Below are 12,093 nucleotides of genomic sequence, written 5' to 3'. Positions count from 1 at the left end.
GAGAGTGTTACGGATATTGTGGGAAGCACAATTAGGACAGAGGAGACAGGAACTGATGTGACAGCCAGCGTTGGTACCACGTCAACTTTCATAACCGAAGAATTCAGTAGTCCAGTGCCTGAAGAACCGACAACAGATTTCCAGATAACAGAAATAACTGAGCTTGAAACTGAAAGCGTGACGGGGGTAACTTTTGTGACAGATATAACAGCTACAGATTCTGATATAGAAGTTGCAAGCAGCGAAATGGTCACATCTGAACTTGCATCTGAAACTAGAGAAGCTACAAGAACGGTTCTTACTGAGGTAACGGAAGTGGTAACAGAACCTTTCACTGAAGTTGAAACAGTTGTAGTAATTACAAGCCAGAGTGTCAGTTCTGATAGTTATATGAGTACCACTGAGACAGTAGATGTCACGACAGAAGTTATATCTCCTTCGAGCTTTACAGAATTAACCGAAACGATGACAGAGCCTTTGACAGAACTGAAAACTGAAGACATTTTCACAACCGCAGTTGGAGGTACAGATGCAAAAACAAGCGATATTGTAACAGGTGATGTGTCAACAGAAGGAATGGATTCTTCTAGCCCTTCGGCATTGGTAACTGATGCTGTGACTGAAATTGAAACCGAGATTGTTACGGATATTGTGGAAAGCACAATTAGGACAGAGGAGACAGGAACTGATATGACAGCCAGCGTTGGTACCACGTCAACTTTGATAACAGAAGAATTCAGTAGTCCAGTGCCTGAAGAACCGACAACAGATTTCCAGATAACAGAAATAACTGAGCTTGAAACTGAAAGCGTGACGGAGGTATCATTTGTGACAGATATAACAGCTACAGATTCTGATACAGATGTTGCAACCAGCGAAATTGTCACATCTGAACTTGCATCTGAGACTAGAGAAGCTACAAGAACGGTTCTTACTGAGGTAACGGAAGTGGTAACAGAACCTTTCACTGAAGTTGAAACAGTTGCAGAAATTACAAGCCAGAGTGTCAGTACTGATAGTTATGTGAGTACCACTGAGACAGTAGATGTCACGACAGAAGGTATATCTCCTTCGAGCTTTACAGAATTAACCGAAACGATGACAGAGACTTTGACAGAAGTGGAAACTGAAGACATTTTCACAACCGCAATTCGAGGTACAGATGCAAACACAAGCGATATTGTAACAGATTATGTGTCAACAGAAGGAATGGATTCTTCTAGCCCTACGGCGTTACTAACTGATGCTGTGACTGAAATTGAAACCGAGATATTAACGGATATTGTGGGAAGCACAATTAGGACAGAGGAGTCAGGAACTGATTTGACAGCTAACGTTGGTACCACGTCAACTTTGATAACAGAAGAATTCAGTAGTCCAGTGCCTGAAGAACCGACAACAGATTTCCAGATAACAGAAATAACTGAGCTTGAAACTGAAAGCGTGACGGAGGTAACTTTTATGACAGATATAACAGCTACAGATTCTGATACAGAAGTTTCAACCAGCGAAATGGTCACATCTGAACTTGCATCTGAGACTAGAAAAGCTACAAGAACGGTTCTTACTGAAGTAACGGAAGTGGTAACAGAACCTTTCACTGAAGTTGAAACAGTTGCAGTAATTACAAGCCAGAATTACAGTACTGATAGTTATGTGAGTACCACAGAGACAGTAGATGTCACGACAGAAGTTATATCTCCTTCGAGCTTTACAGAATTAACCGAAACGATGACAGAGCCTTTGACAGAACTGAAAACTGAAGACATTTTCACAACCGCAGTTGGAGGTACAGATGCAAAAACAAGCGATATTGTAACAGGTGATGTGTCAACAGAAGGAATGGATTCTTCTAGCCCTTCGGCATTGGTAACTGATGCTGTGACTGAAATTGAAACCGAGATTGTTACGGATATTGTGGAAAGCACAATTAGGACAGAGGAGACAGGAACTGATTTGACAGCCAGCGTTGGTACCACGTCAACTTTGATAACAGAAGAATTCAGTAGTCCAGTGCCTGAAGAACCGACAACAGATTTCCAGATAACAGAAATAACTGAGCTTGAAACTGAAAGCGTGACGGAGGTAACTTTTGTGACAGATATAACAGCTACAGATTCTGATACAGAAGTTGGAACCAGCGAAATTGTCACATCTGAACTTGCATCTGAGACTAGAGAAGCTACAAGAACGGTTCTTACTGAGGTAACGGAAGTGGTAACAGAACCTTTCACTGAAGTTGAAACAGTTCCAGAAATTACAAGCCAGAGTGTCAGTACTGATAGTTATGTGAGTACCACTGAGACAGTAGATGTCACGACAGAAGTTATATCTCCTTCGAGCTTTACAGAATTAACCGAAACAATGACAGAGACTTTGACGGAACTGGAAACTGAAGACATTTTCACAACCGCAGTTGGAGGTACAGATGCAAACACAAGCGATATTGTAACAGGTGATTTGTCAACAGAAGGAATGGATTTTTCTAGCCCTACGGCGTTGGTAACTGATGCTGTGACTGAAATTGAAACCGAGATTGTTACGGATATTGTGGGAAGCAAAATTAGGACAGAGGAGACAGGAACTGATGTGACAGCAAGCGTTGGTACCACGTCAACTTTGATAACTGAAGAATTCAGTAGTCCAGTGCCTGAAGAACCGACAACAGATTTCCAGATAACAGAAATAACTGAGCTTGAAACTGAAAGCGTGACGGAGTTATCATTTGTGACAGATATAACAGCTACAGATTCTGATACAGAAGTTGCAACCAGCGAAATGGTCACATCTGAACTTGCATCTGAGACTAGAGAAGCTACAAGAACGGTTCTTACTGAGGTAACGGAAGTGGTAACAGAACCTTTTACTGAAGTTGAAACAGTTACAGAAATTACAAGCCAGAGTGTCAGTACTGATAGTTATGTGAGTACCACTGAGACAGTAGATGTCACGACAGAAGGTATATCTCCTTCGAGCTTTACAGAATTAACCGAAACGATGACAGAGACTTTGACAGAACTGGAAACTGAAGACATTTTCACAACCGGAGTTGGAGGTACAGATGCAAACACAAGCGATATTGTAACAGATGATGTGTCAACAGAAGGAATGGATTCTTCTAGCCCTACGGCGTTACTAACTGATGCTGTGACTGATATTGAAACCGAGATATTAACGGATATTGTGGGAAGCACAATTAGGACAGAGGAGACAGGAACTGATTTGACAGCCAGCGTTGGTACCACGTCAACTTTGATAACAGAAGAATTCAGTAGTACAGTGCCTGAAGAACCGACAACAGATTTCCAGATAACAAAAATAACTGAGCTTGAAACTGAAAGCGTGACGGAGGTAACTTTTGTGACAGATATAACAGCTACAGATTCTGATACAGAAGTTGCAAGCAGCGAAATGGTCACATCTGAACTTGCATCTGAAACTAGAGAAGGTACAAGAACGGTTCTTACTGAGGTAACGGAAGTGGTAACAGAACCTTTCACTGAAGTTGAAACAGTTGTAGTAATTACAAGCCAGAGTGTCAGTTCTGATAGTTATATGAGTACCACTGAGACAGTAGATGTCACGACAGAAGTTATATATCCTTCGAGCTTTACAGAATTAACCGAAACGATGACAAAGCCTTTGACCGAACTGAAAACTGAAGACATTTTCACAACCGCAGTTGGAGGTACAGATGCAAAAACAAGCGATATTGTAACAGGTGATGTGTCAACAGAAGGAATGGATTCTTCTAGCCCTTCGGCATTGGTAACTGATGCTGTGACTGAAATTGAAACCGAGATTGTTACGGATATTGTGGAAAGCACAATTAGGACAGAGGAGACAGGAACTGATGTGACAGCCAGCGTTGGTACCACGTCAACTTTGATAACAGAAGAATTCAGTAGTCCAGTGCCTGAAGAACCGACAACAGATTTCCAGATAACAAAAATAACTGAGCTTGAAACTGAAAGCGTGACGGAGGTAACTTTTGTGACAGATATAACAGCTACAGATTCTGATACAGAAGTTGCAACCAGCGAAGTGGTCACATCTGAACTTGCATCTGAGACTAGAGAAGCTACAAGAACGGTTCTTACTGAGGTTACGGAAGTGGTAACAGAACCTTTCACTGAAGTTGAAACAGTTGCAGAAATTACAAGCCAGAGTGTCAGTACTGATAGTTATGTGAGTACCACTGAGACAGTAGATGTCACGACAGAAGGTATATCTCCTTCGAGCTTTACAGAATTAACCGAAACGATGACAGAGACTTTGACAGAACTGGAAACTGAAGACATTTTCACAACCGCAGTTGGAGGTACAGATGCAAACACAAGCGATATTGTAACAGATGATGTGTCAACAGAAGGAATGGATTCTTCTAGCCCTACGGCGTTACTAACTGATGCTGTGACTGAAATTGAAACCGAGATATTAACGGATATTGTGGGAAGCACAATTAGGTCAGAGGAGACAGGAACTGATTTGACAGCCAGCGTTGGTACCACGTCAACTTTGATAACAGAAGAATTCACTAGTAAAGTGCCTGAAGAACCGACAACAGATTTCCAGATAACAGAAATAACTAAGCTTGAAACTGAAAGCGTGACGGAAGTAACTTTTGTGACAGATATAACAGCTACAGATTCTGATACAGAAGTTGCAACCAGCGAAATGGTCACATCTGAACTTGCATCTGAGACTAGAGAAGCTACAAGAACGGTTCTTACTGAGGTAACGGAAATGGTAACAGAACCTTTCACTGAAGTTGAAACAGTTGCAGAAATTACAAGCCAGAATGTCAGTACTGATAGTTATGTGAGTACCACAGAGACAGTAGATGTCACGACAGAAGTTATATCTCCTTCGAGCTTTACAGAATTAACTGAAACAATGACAGAGACTTTGACAGAACTGGAAACTGAAGACATTTTCACAACCGGAGTTGGAGGTACAGATGGAAACACAAGCGATATTGTAACAGATCATGTGTCAACAGAAGGAATGGATTCTTCTAGCCCTTCGGCATTGGTAACTGATGCTGTGACTGAAATTGAAACCGAGATTGTTACGGATATTGTGGAAAGCACAATTAGGACAGAGGAGACAGGAACTGATGTGACAGCCAGCGTTGGTACCACGTCAACTTTGATAACAGAAGAATTCAGTAGTCCAGTGCCTGACGAACCGACAACAGATTTCCAGATAACAGAAATAACTGAGCTTGAAACTGAAAGCGTGACGGAGGTAACTTTTATGACAGATATAACAACTACAGATTCTGATACAGAAGTTGCAACCAGCGAAATTGTCACATCTGAACTTGCATCTGAGACAAGAGAAGCTACAAGAACGGTTCTTACTGAGGTAACGGAAGTGGTAACAGAACCTTTCACTGAAGTTGAAACAGTTGCAGAAATTACAAGCCAGAGTGTCAGTACTGATAGTTATGTGAGTACCACTGAGACAGTAGATGTCACGAGAGAAGTTATATCTCCTTCGAGCTTTACAGAATTAACCGAAACGATGACAGAGACTTTGACAGAACTGGAAACTGAAGACATTTTCACAACCGCAGTTGGAGGCACAGATGCAAACACAAGCGATATTGTAACAGATGATGTGTCAACAGAAGGAATGGATTCTTCTAGCCCTACGGCGTTACTAACTGATGCTGTGACTGAAATTGAAACCGAGATATTAACGGATATTGTGGGAAGCACAATTAGGACAGAGGAGACAGGAACTGATTTGACAGCCAGCGTTGGTACCACGTCAACTTTGATAACAGAAGAATTCAGTAGTCCAGTGCCTGAAGAACCGACAACAGATTTCCAGATAACAGAAATAACTGAGCTTGAAACTGAAAGCGTGACGGAGTTATCATTTGTGACAGATATAACAGCTACAGATTCTGATACAGAAGTTGCAACCAGCGAAATGGTCACATCTGAACTTGCATCTGAGACTAGAGAAGCTACAAGAACGGTTCTTACTGAAGTAACGGAAGTGGTAACAGAACCTTTCACTGAAGTTGAAACAGTTGCACAAATCACAAGCCAGAGTGTCAGTACTGATAGTTATGTGAGTACCACTGAGACAGTAGATGTCACGACAGAAGTTATATCTCCTTCGAGGTTTACAGAATTAACCGAAACAATGACAGAGACTTTGACAGAACTGGAAACTGAAGACATTTTCACAACCGCAGTTGAAGGTCCAGATGCAAACACAAGCGATATTGTAACAGGTGATGTGTCAACAGAAGGAATGGATTCTTCTAGTCCTACGGCGTTGGTAACTGATGCTGTGACTGAAATTCAAACCGAGTTTGTTACGGATATTGTGGGAAGCACAATTAGGACAGACGAGACAGGAACTGATGTGTCAGCCAGCGTTGGTACCACGTCAACTTTGATAACAGAAGAATTCAGTAGTCCAGTGCCTGAAGAACCGACAACAGATTTCCAGATTACAAAAATAGCTGAGCATGAAACTGAAAGCGTGACGGAGGTAACTTTTGTGACAGATATGACAGCTACAGATTCTGATACAGAAGTTGCAACCAGCGAAGTGGTCACATCTGAACCTGCATCTGAGACTAGAGAAGCTACAAGAACGGTTCTTCCTGAAGTAACGGAAGTGGTAACAGAACCTTTCACTGAAGTTGAAACACGTGCAGAAATTACAAAATTCAGTACTCATGCTTATGTAAGCAACGCTCTGACAGCAGAGGTCACGACACAAGTTGCATTACCCCAGGTTTCTACCCAGGTAACGGAAACTAATGCTGAGACTACGACAGAGCTGAAGACTGAAGACATTTTTACTCTCACAGCCGGAGGTACAGATTCAAGCACAAGCGACATAGTAACAAATGGAGTTTCAACAGAATTAATAGATTTTTTCAGCCCTACGGCATTGGCAACTGACGCTGTGACCGGTGTTGAAACCGAGATTGTTTCGGATATCATGAGAAGCACAAGTAGAACGAAGGACACAGGAGCTGATGTGACAGGCTCAGCTGTTCCAGTTTCAACTTTAGGAACACAAGAATTCAGTAGTCCAGAGTCTCAAGAACTGACAACAGAATTTGTTATTACAGAAATATCATCCGTTAATTCTTATACAACTGCTGAAACGAGTGGCGCTACAACAAGAGAAAGCAACACACCGGTGAGTCAGAGACCAGTAACTGATCTCTTGAACACACATATTTCTTTGGCGGAAACAGAGACAGTTACTCAAACAACTTTTCAGACTACAGAGGGAGAACCTGTTACGATTGAAGCAACAATTCCTGGAGCTACACGTACTGAGAGTACGATGAGTTTGACGACTCCCGTCACTGCACTCGTCTCAGAGGTGGAAACCGAAATTTATAGCAGCATTGCAAGAACGGAGGAGAGCATCACCAGGGGGACAATCGCTGGAATATCAATGACGTCAACCCCCAAAACCGAGGAAGCTCCTACAGAAACACCTGGCGAACCGGCATCTGAACCCATGGGTCAGGAAGTGACGGATGATGTAGCGGCAACTTCGTCTGGTACGGTATCTCGTGTGATACTTTTCTTTGATCGCATTGTATAGTTTCCTCATGATAACCTTTATGTTAATGGGTCAAATGTGCATGCAGCATTCTGAGAATCTTCCCTGTAAACTACTTACAGTGGAACAACCGCTCTGGTTCATTATCCAAGGCACCGCGACTATCAGTTGAGAGTTAATTTGTGAATGTCTTTTAAAGATTTTAATATTATTTTCGTATTCCATATATTGTTTTTAAAAGCCTGCATTGTCTCTATTGAAATTGTTTATTACAGGAAGAAGCAAGTTGTTTTAAGTGGCTAGGTAGTTGTCATGAAAAGTGTAGCAAACACCTTTGACATTAGCACAAAGAAGGATCTTTGATACTTAAACATTTTCCATAGTTTCTGGTACTAATACAACGTCTGGAATAACGACCCCGCCCTCCGTAACTTCCGTTTCAGAGGTTTTGTCTACTGTGAATGAGACAACGCTGTTGCCATCCACCACAAATGGGGTTACGTCATCTGGGCAGACACAAACTACTCCGACGCCGGCTCTTCCAGAAGTGCAAAGTAAAACTATTCCTGTTTTTCTTTTGCATTTGTATTGAACTCCTACATACTTGCTCTTACTAGTAATGTGTGCATTTTGTTTTATCGTTTTTTGGATCAATTTTGTCGTAAGTGGTGCAGCTTGGTAGGGTTTACTTTCAAATGTCCCATTCTGCGATCAGACGTTTCTTTTGGCCACACAGGATAGTGACAATTGTTACATAATATATATTGAAGCATCATTGTATTCCTGTGTACGAGCACTTTTAGAATAAAAAAATATATTCGCACGGTGATGTAAGCAGTAATGATCACTATGCAATTGAGGTGAGATCTACCAAGATCTACTTTGAGACAAACACTGTGTTGCCATTTGGTACGCGAAGGCTCCGAGACCTGGACTATTGAATTCATGAAACAACTGTACAGAAAGAGCATTTGTGTTCGGTTCTTGAACGAGAAAAACTTTTTCCAATACGATTTATGCATCGCTTGATGTATTATCATATTCATACGTTTTCACTTTATGTCTGTCTTTGTTTTTAGGAATATTAGAATCAGTTAACATTTATTTGTAGACATACTCTATTTGAACGCTAACAATATGCACACGTAATTCACCGTCACTCTCTACTCTCCTCTAGTCCACTGCGTTTCATTTTTCTTATTCTTTGAACTTTGGAAATGAGTATCGGAAAGTAATTGTTCCTTATTTTATATTGGCATGTAGCTCAATAAATAACATGTATGGTGTGTTTCCTTTCGAATATCGCTACTAGCTGTCCAGTGTGGAACGGTAACATGCGGGACAAACGAAATTTGCGCTGGCTCAATAACTTCTCCCCAGTGCGTATGTCTTCCGGGCTACTCAGGGAGCCCCTGTCAAAGTAAGTTATATTTTGGTTTTCACCTATTATATTATTGCTCTCATGATATCTTACATTTTCAGTATCATTTTGAATCGGCCACACATTTCTTTCAAAGCCTTAAGCCAGCAGAGATATCATCACTTTGGCATATCTGTTAGATTCCGCAAATATTTTAAGATTAACTAGAAAACCAGGTGAATGATATACAGCAATAAACCAAGCCCAAGCTATCCTATTTTATGCGTATGAAACAATTATGTGCTTGTATTATTATGTACTATGCACTTATATACATGTAGATATAAACTTAAATGGAAATATTAATCTGTGGAACTGGATATATGATATGTCCATTTTGCAATACATATAAAACACATATGTATGCATGCAAGCATGTATAGATATCTCCATAACTATTAACATACATACACACAATATATATATGTATATATAAATAAATAAATATATATATATATATATGTACATATATATATACGCCTATATACACATATATATATAACTGTAGTACATGTCAATGCGCATCTGTTTCTTGAAATAGTTTGTGATTATCATTTTTTTGTTTCCCATTTTCGCAAGATGACTGTCAAAACAGATGCGATTACTTCCGAGAGACATGCGTGAATAATGTTTGCGAATGTCGCTCTGGCAGGCAGCGGAACATATTCGGCGTTTGCACGAGTAAGATCCCAAGAGTCATTAATATCATATACATATGTATATATATATATATATATATATATATATACGTATATCATATATTATACCTCTATATATGTATATATATATATATATATATTACACATTTTATATATATATAAGTATATCATATATGTTATATTATATATATACATATTATATATATAGTGCATGAGGCTGAATGCACTATAACAATATAAGCACCGACAAATTCTGAATTTGCCCCGAAGGCCAGTTATATTCAATGAGGCCGCAGGCCGAATTGAATATAATTGCCTGAGGGCAAATTCAGAATTTGGAGGTGCTTGGTACTTGTTATAGTGCAATAAGATGTCATGCACTATGTGATATATAAAATAGCATACATACCCAGGCAAGATAAGCCTAGATCATTTCTAACAATTACACGTGTCTACACAAGCAATAATACCGTACCAGTTTCTTTGAACCTGTGTAGACAAAATCCTGAAGATCCAAATTCAACTATAGAGTCTAGGGTCTACGTGGTTATATCTAACGTTTTCTAGGCCCTACGATAGGTTAGGTCTAGGGCCCTAGGGGCCCTGGCCTAACGTTTTTATACTAGATCTACGTACACTGTACTGTACGTCACTTTATATACGAGCGACAGAGCTAGTTAACACTTGACCCTACAATAGGTCTACCATCATGGATCTAACAGTAACACGTTAGACGCCCTACTTACTGCACTGTGGGTCCAGGACCAGGACTAGATGATGTTTTGTAGGATTAGGGATCTACTGGATTTAAACACAAGGCTCGTGCCAGGCCCCATTGCTGCACATGCGGATTCCGAGAGTGTGTTGTGAATGTCGTAGTAAAGTTCATAGCGTAGCGTGATCAAAGAGCGCTTAGCGTATACTGTACACACCACACGCTGCCCATTTCCACGGCGCACTTCCGCGTAGAATGTACGGAGAAAGCGGCACAAATCTTGGGTTGACTTGCTCAGTAATATCCGTCGGATTGATTCCTTTTTTTAGAACAGTAGGAGTCCAAAATTCGTAGGGCGTATTTGATGGCATCCTTTGTGTCCTTATTGTCTAAGATACTGTTTATATAGATCAGTCTCCCTAAAAGTAGCGAACCTGTTCATTTCAGCTTCCATGTTTAAATCTACCGCTGAAAGTCTAGTCCCACACAGATAAGTTGCTGGCATAGCCAGCCTGCGAGAATTGAGAATAACGATAATATCGGGCGCAATCGCGTTGATAAGGTGCGGGATTCAAGTACTCGATGATTAAAATGAGGGAGCAAAAACCGATATCAAATCGATAGTGGGTTATCGTCTGCAATCGTTATATTTTACGTGCACTATAACTTTTGTCGTGCACTGCCGGCCTGTATCATAAGTATGTATGCTATTTTATATATATATATATTCGATATGTATATGTGTTTTTTATATAGGGCCTACTTGATGATAAAACAACAATTCCAATAGGGATGGGGTATTGGAAGAAAAATAGACAATAATTATCCATTTGATTCGCCTGACGTCATATCAAAATTTCCATACATGAAGTCCTTGACGGATCTTGAAATACCCTCGTCTTCCAGAACTATTCACAAAATTTACAAGCTATGCTTCTCTTGTGAATTCCTCTTTTTCATATAATAGAGTTACAAAAATAATTTTTTTTTGCCTATTTATTTATCGAAAAACAAAGTTGATATTATCATAATTGTATCCATGTTTTGTTGAAACTTATATGATCCAAAATTCCGTAGAATATTATGTACTCATGTAAGCGTTATGTATATTGCTTTGTATTACTTTATAATTATGGAAATAAAATCATTTGAATTTAATTGAATTGAATTGAAAGAAAAAAAAGCGTGGAATGTATTGTCTACGACGAAGAGACAGCTTGGTACGTTTATGGTTCCGCCTCGTCAGAGATGCGCCACGGACATGCATATATATTTTTTGAACAGGGTTGATGGGTAACCATGTTTCCTTTTCAAGGAAGTATCGTTAATCATTCGCCGCAATTCTGAGCCTCGAATTAGTTCTTTTTTTTTTTCAAAGCTGAAAATGAAACGAATTCAAAACAATAGAATGGCAGTTGAGATTACCAATTCAACGTCTTCACTGCAAAGGACGCTCAACTCGGTACCAATAATTGGAAAAATAGACATGGGCGATGAGCCTGTCTGTTGCAATTGAATTCTTAAAATAATACTAGCGTCTGTCCGTTATCCATGTTTGCATGATCATATTTCAACTTGTATTTAATCATATTTACATCGCCTATGACTCTAACCTGCAACCTTTGTACACTGATATAACCTTTCTACTTTGCAAAACGTGATTAATAAGTTTCCGTGTTCACTTTCAGACGTTTGGAGCTACAGATTTAGGTTCATCATCATTGAAATCAACAACGAACCTGCCG

Source organism: Diadema antillarum, unplaced genomic scaffold (genome assembly GCF_040938485.1).
Source record: "Diadema antillarum isolate AM-2024a unplaced genomic scaffold, OU_Dant_1.0 seq00000735_RagTag, whole genome shotgun sequence".
Taxonomy (NCBI): Eukaryota; Metazoa; Echinodermata; class Echinoidea; order Diadematoida; family Diadematidae; genus Diadema; species Diadema antillarum.
Note: the sequence above shows the minus strand (reverse complement) of the source record.